Genomic DNA, 19,257 nt, shown 5'->3' on the forward strand with positions numbered 1-19,257 from the left:
GCCTAGTTCGAGATCAGATTTACTTGGGTCAGGACAGGGATTATTCTTGGAGCCTGGATTGAGGAGTGAGTTTACTGAGTTCCAGAATGTTTGGGTTTTTTTATTGTTATTGGACTGAAGTTTGATATAGTAGGATTTTTTGTCTTTGGTGATTAGTCGTTTTGCACGGTTGCAGAGCTGTTTATATTGGAGCAAGGTATTGTCCAGTTTATTGTTTTGGTAAAGCTTCCATAGTTTGTCACTGTGATGCATAATATGTTTTGTCTCTTTGGATAGCCAAGGAACAGCTTTAGTTTTTATCCTTTTGTTTTTAGTGGGGCTAGTGAGTTTAAAGTATCAAGGAAGACAGAGTTTAAGTATTCTATAGCTTTGTCAAGAGGAAGGATATTTAGAATTTGCCAGTTCATTTGTTTGAAAGTATTTGAGAAAGTAGTTGGGTTGATGCTACTGAGGTTATGAGTTTGAATGTACTGATGCTGGTGTGGGGAAGAACTAGTTGAGCGATACATGAAGGCTGGGAGGTGGTCGCTAAAGGTATCAGGAATTGTGCCAGAATTGGTTATTTTATTTGGATCTGAGACTAGGATCCAATCTGTAGTGGATCCGGAAGGGTTTATTTTGTTAGGTTGAGTGATGGAGAGGATTATTTGAGTGAAGTTATAGAGGTTAATGGATAGGGAGGGAGAGGGGCAATTGATTTTATTCCAGTCAATATTCACATCACCAAGAATATAAGTTTCATAGTTAATTTCAGTAGAGGCCCATAGCAGAATATTTTTGAGTGTAGAGATATTGTTACCAGGTGAGATATATAGGGCAATGGTGCAGATATTTTTATGTTTATTTAATTTTAGAATTCCAGCAGTTAGTTCAATGTTCTGGAATTGAGGTATTGGAATTTGGAGGGGAATTGAGGTATTGGAATTTGGAGGGGAATTAAGGTAAGAAGGTTGGAGTAGACTAGGGCAGTGCCTCCACCTTTTTTATTTAGTCGGTCATTTCTGAGACAATGAAATCCTGGGGGCAGAATCTCAGAGTCGGAGCTAAAGGGCTTGAGCCAGGTTTCAGAGATGGCTAAGATATCTGATTGGTTATGGCTTAACCAAGCTTGAAATTGGTGTACTTTGTTGTTTAGACTTTGTGCATTAATTGTAAAAATCTTTAGGGTGTTAAGATTGGAGGAAGAGGGTAAGGGATGAGTGTTCTTAAAGGATGTAGGACCAGGGTTAGGATGGATATCACCAGCTTGGACTAGGTTATTGAAGGAGATAGCCTTTAGCCATATTGGTCTGCCAGGCATAAATTTTGGTAGATTGTAGATTGGAGCTGGTGACAGTATCTTGACTTTAGAGGAGAAGAGTTTAGGGTGGAATAGGTGCAGAGGGTTGGGCTGAATGAGAGAAGATGAGATAGAGTGGAAATGGGAGTAAGAGTGAAGGGGAAGTTCGGTTTGTATGGTAGTTGTCTTTGTAGGTGGTATTGGACAAGCATAGGTGGAATATGAGGTAGCATAGTATAAGGGAAGCAGGAACAGAAAGAAGAGGCTGGGGGACTGGAGGGTGTGATAACTTGAGGAGAGCATGTTGGAGCAAAGAGAGAGTGGTATGAGTGGTTAGGAAAATAGACAAGGCTATGAAGAAAAAAGGGTTTAAAGAGTGATGGAGGTATTCTAGAGATTTAAGGAAAGAGGAGGGGACTATAATTATTGGGTGGAGTACAGATTACAGAGTTTAAGAAGGGTGGCTATAGGTGGGAACAGTAATGAGGAGGGAGCTGGTGTTGGGTAATTAGGCTGAGAGGGTGGGGTAAGATAGGAATAAAGCTAGGAGTACTGGGTGCAGGGTAGGGGAGCGGAGTGAGCTGGTAGGACGAACGGAGCAGGAAAGAACACTAGTAGAGGTGTGTATGGCAGAAAAAGTATCAGCAAAGAGCAGTTTAAAGGCTGAAGTTGGAAGATATGAGCTAAATATTTCCAGCCAGGAAAAGAAGGCTGCCTTTACAGAGGGTGGTTTAGCAGGGGGGAGAAGATATTTACAGTCTAAGGATATTAACTCATAACCAACTGTTTGTGAAAAAATAAAACTTGTTGGGATTATAAAGAATATCTAGGATTTATATTGGTAGATGCTGCCACCTAATGGTAGAAGGAGATAACAAACAGCAGGGATAGTTGGACCAGTTTTAGGTTTAAATATATTCTAGGGTAGTGATAACAGGAGGGGGAGAGGGCAAACGGTCTGTGGTAGGCTGCTAAAACGCACACACGGGAGGGCATATTAACTCTATAGATAGTACATCAAGTCTACATTTAATTAGTGTTAAGCAACATACATTTACACAATCTTGTTGGGGGGGGTCTTCTCAGTAGTATTTATCTAAGTACCAGGCAAGCTGGCCAATTCAGGGTGTCTTCAGGTGATGGCCGGAGGTATTCCTTTTGCGTTTAAAGCAGGGAGGGAGCACCTGGGATGGATTACTGTAGAGGAGAGGGAGTCAACACTGAGTTAGTTAATACTGCAGATGGAAAGGGGAAGGTAGAAGGTAAGGGATGTTTAGAGAAGAAAGGAGGGTGTAACAAAGCACAGTAGTAGAGAGAGGCTATGGTTAGATGAGGCTAGAGCAAGTCTGTAGAGGAAGATTAGGTTTAGGGGATTAACAATGGAAAGCAGCAGACATTATGCTATGAACAATACAAGTTAGGCAATATAGGCTCCATTAAATAGAACAAAACATTAATTCAGCAGTTCAGCATGCTATCAGTGACCCTAGTCCATTTGAGAGAACAGGGTTATACAGCAGTAGAGCCTAATATAAGCAGCAGAAAGCACGGGGTGAATGATAAAGTAATACTATAAAATCTCTAAACAGTGCAATATATAGTGCTCAACAGACTAACAGTAAACTACGATATATTCATGCTGTGCAATAACTTGTGCTGAACAGTTTTCAAAACAGTTTTTGGAATAATATAAAAGCCATGCGGTGCCCTTATAGAGACAAATGGAAAAGAAAAAGAGCTGCTAAGCCAGTAATTAAGCTAAAGGCTGTAGTAGGACCATTGATCCACCTTGAAAGAGAAATAAAGGCCTTCAACGATATATGTTCATTGGCGTCCTTTTAATAGGACATCTGGAGAGCAGACTAGGCCAGCAAAGTGCAACAGTCGAGCCCTGTATACTCAGACTAAAGTAATGCAGCTGTCGACAGCATAAAGAGAGACCCACTCATCCCAAAAAGTAGCTTACAACTGCTAAGCCGGTAATTAACCTAAGCAAAGGGCAAATGACACAGTACAAATCAAGCGGTCAAACAGTACAGTATATAGGGCAAAACTGTCCCCAAAACCATGTAGAAGCTGTGCAGAGCCCTTATAGTTACAAATGGAAAGACAAATGGCTGTTAAACCTAATTTTAAGCAGAAGACTTGAAGGGGGATTGTTATTCCACCTTAAGAGGCTATCCGGCATTCAGCGATGCACTTTGGTTGGCGTCCTATTAACAGGACACCATTACACCAGGTTTCTGGTCGTGACAAGCCAGCAGTATATCAAGCCCCTTGTACCCATACAAAATTAATTCAGCATTAGTCTGTGTAGAAAAGAGCCCCACTCATCCTAAAAGCAGCTTGCAGAGGTCAAAAACACATTTAGGTCACAGATAAATGAAGCTGTCAGCACAAGGCCAACAATAACCATACAACACAGTTATAAACATTGCATTGGAGTGATAGCCATCAGCACAAGGCCATCTATAATCCTAAAACACAGTTACAACTAAAAACGCGGAATTTAGCACAATAGTTGCTTAGAGGCTTGCAAATGATAGACAGATATGCTGAAAAGACCTACCGGGAGATGAAAACAAGCAGCCTAAACCACAGGACCAGCACAGAGGAGCTGTGCATGCTCAGGACAGGATTTAAAAATGGCACCACAGTCTGTGGGAAATATAAGTAAACTCCAGGAGGAAAGGTGTTTGGACTAGAGGGGTAGAAGGTAGGAGGGACTAAAGGGGTAGAAAGTTGGTAAGAACAGTTCCAGGAGGTGGGGGGCTTAATAGAGGTGAGTATGGCAGAAAAAGTATCAGCAAAGAGCAGTTTAAAGGCTGTAGTTGGAAGGTATGAGCTAAATATTTCCAGCCAGAAAAAGAAGGCTGCCTTTACAGAGGGTGGTTTAGCAGAGGGGAGAAGATATTTACAGTCTAAGGATATTAACTCATAACCAACTGTTTGTGAAAAAATAAAACTTGTTGGGATTATAAAGAATATCTAGGATTTATATTGGTAGATGATGCCACCTAATGGTAGAAGGAGATAGCAAACAGCAGCTATAGTTGGGCCAGTCTTAGGTTTAAATATATTCTAGGGTAGTGATAACAGGAGGGGGAGAAGGCAAATGGTCTGCGGTAGGCTGCTAGAACGCATACACGGAGGGCAGATTAACTCTATAGATAGTACATCAAGTCTACATTTAATTAGTGTTAAGCAACATACATTTACACAATCTTGTTGGGGGGGGGTCTTCTCAGTAGTATTTTTCTAAGTACCAGGCAAGCTGGCCAATTCAGGGTGTCTTCAGGTGATGGCCGGAGGTATTCCTTTTGCATTTAAAGCAGGGAGGGAGCACCCGGGATGGATTAATTTACACAATCTTGTTGGGGAGGGGGTCTTCTCAGTAGTATCTTTCTAAGTACCAGGCAAGCTGGCCAATTCAGGGTGTCTTCAAGTGATGGCTGGAGGTATTCCTTTTGCGTTTAAAGCAGGGAGGGAGCACCCGGGTTGGATTAATTTACACAATCTTGTTGGGGGGGTTTTTTCAGTAGTATTTTTCTAAGTACCAGGCAAGCTGGCCAATTCAGGTTGTCTTCAGGTGATGGCCGGAGATATTCTTTTGCGTTTAAAGCAGGGAGGGAGCACCCGGGATGGATTACGGGAGGCAAAAACAAGCAGCCTAAACCGCAGGACCAGCACAGAGGAGCTGTGGATTCTCAGGACAGGATTTAAAAAAAAATACAATACTCCACTCAGACATTGTTGGCAATCTCCTTGAGCTAGGCCTAAATCCCTACAAACCTCACTAGATTACTGGCTGGCTCACAGACAGGACCCAATAATTTAGGATTGGTGAAACCACCTCCACCAAAAAACTGATCACCAGGGAGTACCCCAGGGCTCCATACTGGGCCTGCTGCTGTTTGGCATCTACTTGCTCAACATCTACACAATACAGGTGCAGAAATCAGTAATTCATTACAGAATAGCAATCTATCAAAACAAAAAAACATACTCTTACCTGTGATATCCAGCATGTATTTGATATGAACATTTCCAATGAGGTGTCATGAAGGCATCATCTTCTGTGTAGATGATTTATTTTTCAAATGCACCCTCCCAAAAAAAAATATTCAGTACTGGTGCAACACTGTAAAACATGATCATTGTCATTACCACATGCTTCATCAAGACCTATACTCAGATGCCCCCTTTCCCAAAACTCAGAAAGCCTAAACTGAAAGCTCACTGTCACCAAAAGCAAAAAGTATACAAAGTAAGCATTATTAAAAATTAGCAATACAAAAATTACTAAATTCACCTCAGTCTTTCCAGTGTGACTCTGGCTTCTAATCTGAGCCAAAATCCTGTAGACAGTGGAAAACATCCTGTATTTCTCCACTCATAACTTCTGCACTGTTACCTTTTACACTGAAATTAAAACTCTTTCAGTTGAACCACTGATATGGAAATCTCTCAGACATATGGAGCAATCCTCTAGTCACTGCCTCAATGAGGACATTTTCACCTCTTTTCATACCTGCTATTTTATTCTCTTTGTTACTAAACAATTTTGTTTTAACTGAAGCTGCATCAGATTTAAAAATTGTAACACACAGCCAGGAATGATGATATCATATCATCGGACTGCCTCATTCGAAGTTTCTATTCCAACCCCCCCCCCCCCAGCCATAATCAAGCTAAAATACTTCTCAAAAGCTGGTTACAGCTTTATAAGGGAGGGTATCAGCAGCTTCACACCACCACACCTTCAGACGATGCAGATAACTATGCTGGACAATACACCAATACAGCATACAAGCACCTGTACAATTGCATGGACTCAACCATACCCAACACAACTAAAACCTGCTCCTCAAGGAAAAACAAACCTGTTTGGTAGACATCCTCTATCAACAGGCTTTACAACAAAAGGAAGAAACTGTTGTCCATGGGTAAAAAGGAACAAATTCCAAATTTGAAAGACTACCTCCTTAGCCTAAACAAGGAAACTAGATCACTAGCGAAAACCTCCAAAGCCAATTATGAATCAAAACTAGCCTCTGAAATAAAGGGCAACCACAAAGCCTTATTCAGTTATATCAGAAACCTCCATGTCAAAGCCCAGGTTTGTTCTGAATTAGTACTTAACAGTATCACTTACACTGATCAGGTTGACTTAGCCTAGCAGGTAGGTTCAGTGCAAACTTCACCTCCCTGTCCCCCCCAAAGCCTCTTTTGACATCCCAGATACTTGTTCTGCACCTCACATCTCTGTAGATCAAGTGTTAAAAGCCCTATCCAAGACAAAAAACACTGCTTCCATGGGACCTGCTAGTATCCCAGGCTGTATTCTGTGCCATCTCCAGCAATAATTGTCTTCACCATTGAGCACCCTATTCAACCACAGCCTAAGTACAAGCTTCATTCCAGCAGATTGGAGAACTGCCATTGTCATCCCCTTGCACAAAGGTGGTGCCACTACTGACTCTGGAAACTATCTCTCCATTAGCTAGACAAGTCTGATCTCTAAAGCCATGGAGCGTATTATTATGGATCTCATAAACAAGGACATAGGCAATTTTCAAGCACTTGACCCCACCCAGTTTGGACTTGACAGAGGCAGATCTTGCTTGTTGAACCTGGTTGACTTCTTTGAGACTGTCACCAAGGCCCTGGATGAGGGCAAGTCAGTACATACAGCTGACCTTGACTTGGGCCAAGGCATTTGACACAATCTCCCACTCAGGCATCATCAAAAAGCTAACACAACTTGATGTAAATCACTATCTCATCAGGTGGGTAGCCAACTGGCTCACTGACAGGAACCTCAAGGTCAAAATAGGTACCTCCACCTCTGATAGCATACCTGTCAATAGTGGAGTTCCCCAGGGATCTGTCCTGGGAAACTTACTATTTGGTATCAACTTCTCAGAGGTCCAGGCAAAGACAAAAGGCCTGCGGCTGACCAAGTTTGGGGATGACTGTAAGCTGGGTGCTGTCATTGACTCCCCAAATGATGTTAACATACTGCAAGATGCTCTCACAGCAACTAATGACTGGTGTCAAAGCCATGGCCTCAAGCTAAATGGAAAAAATGTATCATCATACCATTCAGCAAAAACTTGGCCCTTACTGATTACCACATCAATGGCAAACCCATAAGCATACAACCTGTGGTGAGAGACCTGGGTACTCAGGTTGATTACAATCTCACATTTGACCATCATGTAGCGGCAGTGGTCAGAAAAGCCTTTTACTTCATTTATCTCATAAGTAAAGGGATTGCATTCAGAAAAAAGGAGGTTATTATCTCTCTATACTCCTCCCTCATTAGACCAATAATTGAGTATAATGCCCCAAATGGTATGTACCTCTCTAAACATCTGCACCAACTGGAAAGGCCACAGAAATACCTCACAAAGAGAAACCATGGCCTCCAGCACCTGTCCTATGCGAACAGGCTCAAATCATTATCACTCTACTTGGTATTGTACAGATTGCTCAGATCTGATCTGTGTCTTGCTTACAAGGCAATTTTGGATCCTACTCTACTAGAGAGGCTTAATATCCGTAAGTCTAACTCCTCGTGTATTACCCGCTTAAAAGACCTGAATCTAATATGCAACATCAGCAAAATCTGCTGGAGAGACAGGTTTGTCTCCCAGAAGCTGCTCTATATCTGGAATAGATTTCCCATACACGTCAAACAGAGCACCTCACTGACCCTCTTCAAGCAAAACCTTGATGAGTGGATGAGAAACCACAAATTTGTCCTAGGGTTCTACCTGAGTCTCTCAATGACAGGGGCAAAAGGTGCTGATTGATGTTTCTTTTTGGGGCTAAATTCTTTGCTAAGTTTGTAAGGGCCCCAGGACCATTAACCTAGTAACCTCCTATGATCCTATGAATCAAGATTGTAGTAAATCTCTTGATACTGTGAATTTTCCTACACAATACCACTTGTGCTGGACAGTGTTTTTTTTCCCATCATACCATTAGACTTTTGCTATAATTCTTTTAAAGTTAAGTTAATGTGTGAGCAATTGGTCATATAATCATAGGATCATTGCAAGTTACTAGTCTACTCGTCCAGAGGCCCTTATAAGCCTAGCCAATAAATTAGCCCATGTTCCCAGAAGTCAGCACCTGATGCCCCTGTCCAGCAGGGACACAGATGGAATTCCAGGGGTATATTTTCTATTTCCCATCCAGTCATCCAGGTTCATCTTAAACAGGAATAATGAAGTACTCTGCTTGACATGGAGAAGGAGTCTATTCCACAGATGGGGGAGTCTCTGGGAGACAAATCTGTCCTGCCAGCAAGTCTTATTGGTCACAGACCAAGTCGAGATTTTGTGTGCAGGTCATGTGAGTGGAGTTTGGCTTGCAGATATGCAGCAATTTTATCAAGGTGGGTTTAGAGATTGTTCTGTATGCCAGACATAGATAATTTCTGAGGAGTCTGTATGAGATGGAGTAGAGGGGCAGGGCCTTTAGCCTATCCATGTGGGAATGATTTTTGAAGCCCTGGATTCGCCTGGTCAGGAACCTCTGTGGTCTCTCCAGCTGCTGCATGTGTTTTACAAGGTACATGCAGAAAGGGGGGGAGTTATACTTGATGATGGGCCTGATAAGGGAGGAATACAGGGAAGTTATGACTTTCTTGTTCCTGGAAGAAATACCCTTACTAATGAGGCAAGCCATGTAGAAAGGTCTCTATACAATGGAGACAACATGGTGGTCAAATGTTAGATTGCTGTCAGTTTGGGTGCCCAGGTCCCTCACAACTGCTTGCATGCTTAGGACATTGTTATTAATGTGATAATTTGTGGATATGTCACTCTTTTGGCATTTAGTTTGAGACCATGTTTCTGGCACCAGTCATGTGTCTGGGTGAGACCCTCTTGTAGTATGTCTACATCACTAGGGGAGTTGATGACAATACCTAGCTTGCAGTCATCTGCAAAACTGGTCAGTCACACACCTCTGGTTTTGGCTTGCACCTCAGAGAAGTATATCCCAAACAGCAGGGGCACCAAGACTGATCCCTGGGGTAGGTCACTCATTATGGGTCTACTACTTGAGGTAGCTTCCCCTATTTTGACTGAACGAGTTATATCAGGGAGCCAGTCAACTACCCATCTGGTCATATATGGATTTATGCCAAGCTATCTATTATGCCCAAGTGGGGAATAGTATCGAAGGCCTTGGTCAGGTCAGGTTAGGCAGTGTCTACCATCTTCCCCTCATCCATGGCTTTGGTGATTGACTCAAAGAATTCTACCATATTTAACAGGCATGATCTCCCCTTGACAAAACCACACTGTATGGGATCAAGCATTTGGAGGTTGCCGATGTCCTTGTTAATGTGGTCCATGATAATGAGTACCATGACCTTGCAAATCAGGCTAGTTAGGCCAATGGATCTATAATTGCCTGGATCAGTGGATGCTCCACCTTTGTGCAAAGGGATGACAGTGACCATCCTCCACTCAGCTGAGATGAAACCAGTACTCAGGCTTAGAATGAATAGGGTGCCTAATGGTGCTGCAAGTTCCTGCAAGAGTTGATTTAGAATTCAGCCTGGGATGTTATCGGGTCCAATGGAAGCTATGTTTTAGCCTTAGAGAGGGCAGTAATGACTTGTTCTCTAGAGATAAGCAGTTGGGGCAGGTCCTGGGGATATCCTGGATTACTGATGGGGGACAGAGGGGTGAAGTTTACACTGAACCTGTCTGCCAGCAGGTTGGCTATATCCATGGCATTTGTGTACATGGTGTCCTTGACATTCAGTTATGAGCAGATTTCAGTGTTTCCCCTTAGACTGCAGATGCATTTGAAGAAGACCTTATGATAGTCTTTAGTAGATGTGGCCAATTTGGACCTGAAGTTATCTTTGGAGGACTTTACTAATACCCTTATTTGCCTGTTTAGGCTAAGGAGATATTGCTTACAACTTGGCACCTGTTCCTTCTTGGTCCTGGACAGCAATGTTTTCCTTTTGTGGTAGAGTTTATTTATAGCTGATGTATACCAGACAGGTTTACTCTTCTATGAGGAGGAGGATTTTGTCTTGTCAGGTATTGTTGAATTCATGTATTTATATAAATGGTTGCATAGTACTTTTGTGTAGGTCTGGACATTAGTGCCAGTTCCTACTGTTGAGGAGGGGGTTGTGAAGCTGTTTAGACCTTCCCTCGGGAGGTTGTAATCAACTTTGGTAAATATTTTTTGTTTAGCCCTAGCTGAGTGGTCAGGGGAGATGGTGACTTTGAAGGTGACTCTGATCTTACCAGGGATGATGACACTGTGGGGATGATGCAGTGGTATCCTATATTGGTAAGTACCAAGTCCAATATGTTGTTACCTCTTGTGAGAGTGTCAACCTGTTGGTCCAAGGCACTGGCATTGATGAAGTCAAGGAATCTTTGAGCATTTGTGTTCTGGCTCAAGTAGTTCTTCCAATCAATGGCTGGGTAGTTAAAATCAGCCAGGATCAGAGTATAGGGTTGAATCTTAATAGATTCAAGGAGGTCCAGATAGATGGTGTGGGCATTCTGAGTCATCGTTGGGGCCCTGTTGCTAACTATGATTTGAATAGGGGTCTTGTCAACTGTTAACTGCACCTGGAGTGTCTCCTGTGCATCCTACTGTTTGATCAGTCTGGAGGTGTGTATATCTTTAATATATATTGAATCACCACCACCTCATTTTTTGTTTGTATTGAGGCATCATTCTTTGTGATGGTAGAATGCTGCCTAAAGCTAGTGACATACCAGCCTGGAACACCTATTTGGTGAGCTTGATCATGTCTCTCTTGGCACCTGACAAACAACTTACCATGACTTTCTCCTTATCCAACCTGGTGAGGGGCACATGTGTGTGTCTCACAATGGAGTCTTCTATGATTACTATATTGGGTTTATTGTTAAGCCTCAATGGCTGTGAGACAGGCTTGTGGATTGTGTGTGGTGTGTGGTGTGGTAGGCTGTGGAGTTTGTGTGTGTTTTTTTCTTGGAAGTCTTTTTTCTTTAGGTATGTTTTTGGTAAGAACCTCCACATCTGTGGGTATGTGTTGTGTTGGTGTGGGTGATGTTTGAGGTCTGGTGTTTGGACAGACAACCAGGTATACTGGCTTATGAGGGAGAGATCATAGACTCCAAGTTCTTAATGTAATTGCATCTCTCACAAATTGTGTTTCTAGGTGGCAGTAAGAGAGGGTTGTCTGTGTACATGAGACAGTTGCCCAACTGTCTCAGGATGCCCATATGAACCAGATTGGCAGACGAAACTGTAGCAAACTATCCATCCATATTTCTCAATATCGGTGATGAGGATAAGCTAAAGGATGAGAAAAGGTGGCAGCTTGTGTTTGTACAGAGGCTGTAAAGAAGCTTCACTACTTCAGGACTGAGCGAGTGCTAGTAAGGGAAAATATGAAGAAGGAATACTGTACCTTGCAATGGGTTAAATTAGTGCAGTGGTGGTGTGAGATGCACAAACAAGTGGAGCTCCACTCAAACACAGTGTTTAAATACCAGAAAAGATGGAAGAATCTAGAAGCTCAGAATACTCTCCAACCCTGCTAGTCCCTGCACTTTCAACCAATCACTCATTCTAGAGAAGGTCTGGCAGGCCCGTTACTCTCAATAACAGAAAAGACAGGCCCTACCAGCACAAGATGGCTTCCAGGAAACCCAGCAAGCAAAACAACCAGACCTGGATGCAGCAAACATGTATCCAGGCTATGCTACTTGACTAGAACACAGAAAACTCCCAGAAAATGCACAGAAAAGCACAGATAGAGCACTCACAAACAGAAAATACAACTCTCAGTATGAAAAAAGCAGTTTACAGTTACGTAATACAGTAATGAAACACTACTTAGTAATGAAAATACAGCTAAAATAGTATAAAACAGTAGAATAATGCAGTGAAACAGAAAAAAAACTTTATAACAGTGCAAAATGTAGTAGATTAGCTGTATAGCACAACTATAAGTGTTAGGAAGTGCAATTCAATGAAATAAATGTAAAAAAAAAAAAAAAACAATTATTCTGCTACATCACAGTGATGAATCATCACTCCTTAGCCTGGTAAAAACAAGCACAGCCCCATGGAAACACAGGGTTTAAATACCAGAAAAGTTGGAAGACTCTAGAAGCTCAGATTACTACCCAGTCCTGCTAGCCCCTTCTCTTTCAACCAATCACTCATGTAGCAGATTAGCTGTATAGCACAACTATAAGCATTAAGAAGTGCAGTTCAATGAAATAAATGTAAAAACCCCACTTATTCTGCTCTTGGATCCTCAGGGAATTTATGTTACGTCACAGCATTAGCCAAAATGTAGATAATGAAATAAATTATAGGAACTGTGAATTTTGTATAAAGAATTAGTGAAAAGTGACAAAATAATTTTACAGTGGAACGGAATCAGATGAAGCTGCAGAGAATAGCAGATTCAACAGATAATTCTCAAACTGTCAAGTGTCTTTCTTGCAGGCAAATGAAGTAGTCCAGTCTTTGATTAGTATATGGCCTAATAAATGGTAACAAGAGTATAACTATTCAGATTTAGTAAATGAAAGTACTTGGAAACAAAATATTAATACAAATGCAGTTGTTGACATGACTGATCTACATTACAAAGTCACCCACAAAGTAGAAATAAATTCATTCCTACAATGTAGTTTACTGAAAAAGTCAAATTTAATCAGTGGCATATGCAGGTTTCAGTCCTTGTCAGAATACAGCAATTGGCTGGAGGGTGATACCCTGCATGCTAACCTGCTCATACCACTTTTGAAAGCCTAGTATTTGATTGATAATTACCATGCTAATCTAAGAACGTGTATATGTCAGTTTGCAGGCAGTTTCTTATCTGTTAGTCTCCTTCTTAGTACACTTGGCTACTTTATGCTGACTCTGTGAATAAAGTCAGAGGTTCATGTTTGGCCAGTGGTCTTGGCAGTGAAGACGTCAGATGACAAGGGAAAGGGGAAAGAGTGAATGATGAACACTAGCTGGCTGACTGCATGTGTAGGAAGCTTATTCAGCTACTGTACAGACATAGAGGAGGCTGGCTGTTGCAATAAGGCAGAAGGAAGGGATGTGGACAAGCACCCAGCAAGCATCAGGATTGAGTGATGTAGTCATAGATTGCATACACAACCTATGCAGGGGTTTCTTGCTTGGACAAGCAATGCTCTATTTCCCCAGACTGTCATAAGATAGCTCGCAGGCTAAGGACAATCATAATGCTTTCTTCAGCTTTGTCTGAAACCTTAAAGGTGACACACAGCAGTCCGCTGAAATGGTGGTGTAGTACCAACTTCACCGATCAGGGTGACATACCAAATCTACTGGCTGATCAAACTTTACTCCCCATTACCCCCACCCCCAGTTTAACTGGGTGAAATCTCCTCCAGCATACTTCTCCCAACTGTTAGCAGAGACCAGGTGCTTGCACTGGACCCATCCCAATTTGGCTTTGTTAAGGGGAGGTTGTGCCTACTTAACCTGATATTCTTCTTTGAAAGAGTGACCAAGCAATGGACAAAGGTAAAACGTTGCATACTGTGTATCTTGACCTGACCAAGGCATTCAATAGAATACCTCATTCAAGCATTGTTGACAAGCTGTCTGAGCTTTGCATAAATCCCTGCATAACTCATTGGATTGCCAGCTGGCTCACAGATAGGACATAAGACATTAGGATTAGGATCAGTGAGACTATTTCCACCAAGAGACTGGTCACTATGGAAGTACCCCAGGGCTCCATACTGGGCCTGCTCCTGTTTGGCATCTACTTCTCAGAAGAGAAGGCTAACATTCAAGGCCTCTGGCTCACCAACTTTGTAGATGACTGTAAATTGGGAGCTGCTATAGATTCTCTCCAAAACATCAATGTTTTACAAACAGGTTTAACTCAGACAAATGGCTGGTGCCAAAGTCATGGCCCAGAACTCAAGCCAAAAAATGCATCATAATGCCCTTTTGGAATCTGTCAGCCTAAGTTAACTAATCCATCAATAAACACCCCTAATAGTCGATCCAGTAGAAAGAGATCTGGGAACACATTTAGATGGCAATCTGGCCTTTCCCCAACACATGGCTAAGATAATAAGAAAAATCATTCTATGTCACCCAACTTATAAGAAAGGGTATGCCATCCATGTCCATGGAAGTTATGGTTCCACTCTTCTTGGCCCTTATCGCTCCTATCATAGAGTACAATGCCACCATTGGCATGTATCTAAGCAGACACTTGCAACAGTTGGAACGCCCACAAACGTTTCTCACCAGAAAAAGTCAGAGCATAAATAGCCTGGCCTACACTCATCACCTAAATGCTCTGTGGCTGTATTCAGTCTACTACAGACTGCTGAGAGGGGATCTTTTCCTAGCTTACACATGTGCAAAACAAACAGCACCAAAACATCATATCCAGGCAGCTGAACTTCACTTGTGACATACATAGAACATGCTGGGGGGAGATGTGTGTTCCATTGGATCCTCATGCTATAGAGTAGGCACCCCATACATGTAAAACTGACCCTTTCCAAATGAAACCTTGACAATTAGATGGAAAATTATACATTTTCTCTCTGGTCTAGCTCCATTGTCCTTTATGGACAGAGACTGTGAATAAGAAAAGTATTATCCTAACACCACCCCCCTACAAATCCTTAGTTACCTCCCTACTAACAAGTCCCTGATATGGATGCCCATGATACTGAGGAACAAAATGGTTAGGGGTGAGTGGTTAGGCTTGTAAGGACCCTAGTGGTCGTTAACCTAGTAACAACTTATGAACCTAAGTAACGGGACAGATAGTAAATTGACTCACAAATACAACCAAGAAAATTCAAGTGATCTAAAAGATCTGTTGTCAACGAGTACCAGGGTGCTCCCTGGATCTTGTTATTACTGCTATAGATGGCAACCCACTACCACTAGTAACAGAACTGAGGTACCTAGGGATTTTTTACTGACAGTGCAGACTCTAGGAGTAAGATAACTGAGTTTGGTGGCCCCTTGTGTCTGGACAAAGACCATAGGTACATGCTCATGTATGAGGAAAGTACAGTGGCACCTAAAGATCAGGATTTCAGGGCAATGCCACACATATCTGTCACATATAATCATAATGGCTATCAACATACTTAGGTACAGCCATAGGCTAGGGGTAGGCCACACAGGGAAACCAGATGAAGGTTACACGGTGGCACGTCATCCCTGCTACAAAGTGATGTGCCTGTATTGCAGTGACAGTGCTACAATAACTGAAATAGTCTCAGTTATTTAAATTGCAGATTTTTTGGGTTTTATTTTTGAAGATTGTAAAATAATTGTTCTTAAAAAACTTTGTAATATTTTGGAGCTATCCCCCTGGGCCTCTGCTGAAAATGGGGTTCTTCCCAGTTGGACTTTCACTGTAATTAAATGTCAATAAATAAATAAAACCAAGAAATCCATTTTTTGAAAATGGGATATTTGCCCCTTCCAGAAGAAAAGCAAACATTCTTTACTTTCAGTAGTTTGTGGATGAAATAATTTTTCTGACCTTACTATATCTATCAGCAAGGAAAACTACTACTTGGAGTCTCGATATGTTAGTACTACCTGGTTAACATTATAAAAAACAAAATATGTTAGTAGTGCCTGGTTAACATTGCAAACAAGAAACAAACAAAATGGTATTACATAGTTCAACTGTAGTTCATAATACATTTTCAGCCAGTTTAGGTCTAAATCATTTAATCACAAATTATCTTCATACCCAAATTTGTCTCGGCAAAGGCCACAGCTATAGTAAACAATCTCACTAAATGACAAAGAAGAACATTCACAAGTGGTGATCCTTAAATGTATGCAAATTGGTCCCCATACAATACAAACACAAGCAATTAGCACATCATTTGAGCTTTCATCTACTATTACCAGCAGTTACACTCATCCATCATGTTACTGAAGCCTTGCTACTAAATATTTAATTTATCTATGTGTGTATGTACGTATGTATTTAATGTATTTATTGAAACTAAAACGTAATCCCCTTTTAGTCAGAAACCATAATGGTCCAATACATATGCCGGCATGTATATCTCATCCTTCCTGAATTTAAGGGAGCACCTCTAATTTGTTCTCAAATTTTTGTTCCATCCCTCCTAAATTTATTTTGACTTAATAGCATCAGTAAGACTATGTAATATGGAGGATTTTCCCTAATTATTTTTTGTCCATATCTCTGAAGGTAAAAGTTGAAAGACATGACACATGCACACACACACACACACACACACACACACACACACACACACACACACACACACACACACACACACACACACACACAAAATGTTCAAAAACATATGCAGCTATTTACCACATTAGAGGAGTGGGCCACATTTTCCCTTTTTTTCAGGCAAAAACTTGTTACAGACCAAAATCATGTTGATTACACTCCTTTGCAAAAGCTGTTTACAAATAAAAAAATGAGAACACTCAACAAAACAAATAAAATGAGCAAACAGACACACTCATAAATAACAATAACTATAATCATAAAGTTTGTCATAAATGAAAACCCCTAACAGTAAAATGCCTGTCCTTCCTCCCTAACCTTAAAGTCCCAATTGTTCTTTAAACTTATATTCCACTTCTCCCATTCCAGGTCACTCCCTAAACCTAAATTCCCCTACATCTCCTGCTCACTCCATAAACCTAAAATTCTCACCCCCACTAACCTTAACATCCTTACCACTCCCTAAACCTAAAATACCCTTTCCACTCCTTAAACCTAAAAAACCCCTACACCTTCTGAGCCATGATCTTTCTCTTAACCTATAATCCCCTATCCCTAACCCTAACGTCCCCATTGTTCTGTAAAATATAAAATCTTTGTACCCTCCCTTACCCTAACATTTCTATTGCTCCGTAAACCTAAAATTCCTGTCCCACTCCATATCATTGTAGTCTCCACTCCACTCCCTGTCCCCCTACCTAAATCTAAAAGCAACCTCCAGTCTCCTTTTCTCCACCTACCTGGTCCTTGGCAAGCACTTGCTTGCATCCATTTCCTAGGAAGCAAACACATCGTATGGCAGCTATGTTGCTAAACTAACATTTAGTTTTGAAGATGAGCAGATAATTGGATGGGTTTACAGCCATTTGAGACCCTGTCTGTATGTTTCTGACATTCAAGCAGCTGGAATACCCACTACACCAGACTTAGACAGTGAACCACTTCATATGTTATGGAAGAAGAGAAGAGAAACTGGCCACAATGCAGAATGCCACTATCATGAGCTACAGTAACATCATATAAGGTTTTACTAGTATTATGAATTGCTATTATTATTATGAAATGTTTGGCAATAGGAATGTGATAGCTGTCTTTCAGATCCAGCTTTACCACGAAAGGTAGTAGAGGGAATAGTTTTACAAGATAGTGAAGTGATAACATCTTGAACTTCAAAGTCTAAACAAAAGGGTTTAGACTAGAAAGATCTACCACTAGTCCCGAGGTTCCTTCTGGCTTGAAAACTAGAAAAAATGATTAAATAATAACTTTTGCTTGGGATATTGAAAGATGCTGGTTCTATGAGTTTTTTCAGACAATATTCTGTGTATAATGGGAAGAAATATAGGAATCTAGTTCACTGGGCAAAGGGGGAATCCAGTGGAAAGGAGGGGTATTCCTACTGAAGTATTATGTCCCCTTTGGATTATCTTCAGAACCCAACTTTCTGAAAAAATCTGATTCCAGTAAGGACAATGGAGTGTCAGAAAGGTTTCCAGGGTAGGGGGTGGGGGTGGGGGTGACTGAACAGGCAGGTAATCATACAGACTGAGAGGAATGGTTTTTTTTTTTACTTTCAGATACATTTCCTTTCATTAATCAACCTCCATTCCATTTCTAAAACCTTATGACTAGCTCCATAATGTTTAAAATTGTCTGTTAGAAAAGTTACTAAAGAGGAAGAAAACTATTATTTACTGTGAAAAAGGAGAGTTGAAAAATCTGACTCAGTCTTAAAATTAGTTTTACCATAAGTACCTCTGCTGCACAGAGACCAAACACAAGTCTCTTTATTTCTGAGAATGTAAAATCTCAGATTAAACATTAGGAAGATTTTAAGAGTGAAGCTAAGCAAATTTCCTCCAAAGTGATCTAGATGCAGTAGATCTGGAGGAAGAGTCAGCTGCATCATAAGTACATTTTAAAATATCCTTAGTCACTGGAGAAATGGACATCACAGAAGCATTTAATGAACTGTTTAACACCCAAGAAAGAAGGTTAACCATAAATTTCTCCACATTCCAAAAAGTCACAAGAAAAAACTGCAGCATTTGAATTTGACAGTCTAAAATCCTGAAAGTTAAAGAATGCATTTATGTTCATAATATTGAGTGCAGGTTCATAGGATGTTAATGGTGAATGGCCCTAGGCCCTTTACAAGCTTAGCCATGTTATACCCATGCTTCCTAATTTACCTTGGTTAGATGGTCATTGTTCACAGAGCGAGTCTATGATCAGTACTGACTGCCCCTGTCCATGATGGACATAGGTTCCAACCCCAGGGTGAATATTTGGTCTCCCATTGAATTGTCTAGGTTGTGTTTGAATAGGGTCATTGAGGAGATCTGTTTCAAGTGAATTGAGAATTTATTTCAGAGGAACATCAATCTGTGGGAGATATATCTGTCTCTCCAGCATGTTCTGTTAATGTCACAGGTTATGTGAACAACTCTTGTCCCATTTGATTTGTGGACATGTAGTATTTCCATTAGGGCAGGGTCAGAGACTGCTCTGCATGCCAGGCACAAGTTGCCTCTTGCAGCCTGTAGGATACAGAGTGCAGTGACAGGACTTTCAGTCTTTCCATGTAGGTCATGTTTTGGAGGCCCTGAATTTTCTCTGTGAAAAACCTCTGTGGTCTCTCCAGCTGCTGCAGGTGCCTGGTGAGATACTTGCA

This window comes from Protopterus annectens, chromosome 12.part0 (assembly GCF_019279795.1).
Source record: "Protopterus annectens isolate FY-2018-M chromosome 12.part0, PAN1.0, whole genome shotgun sequence".
NCBI classification, from domain to species: Eukaryota; Metazoa; Chordata; order Ceratodontiformes; family Protopteridae; genus Protopterus; species Protopterus annectens.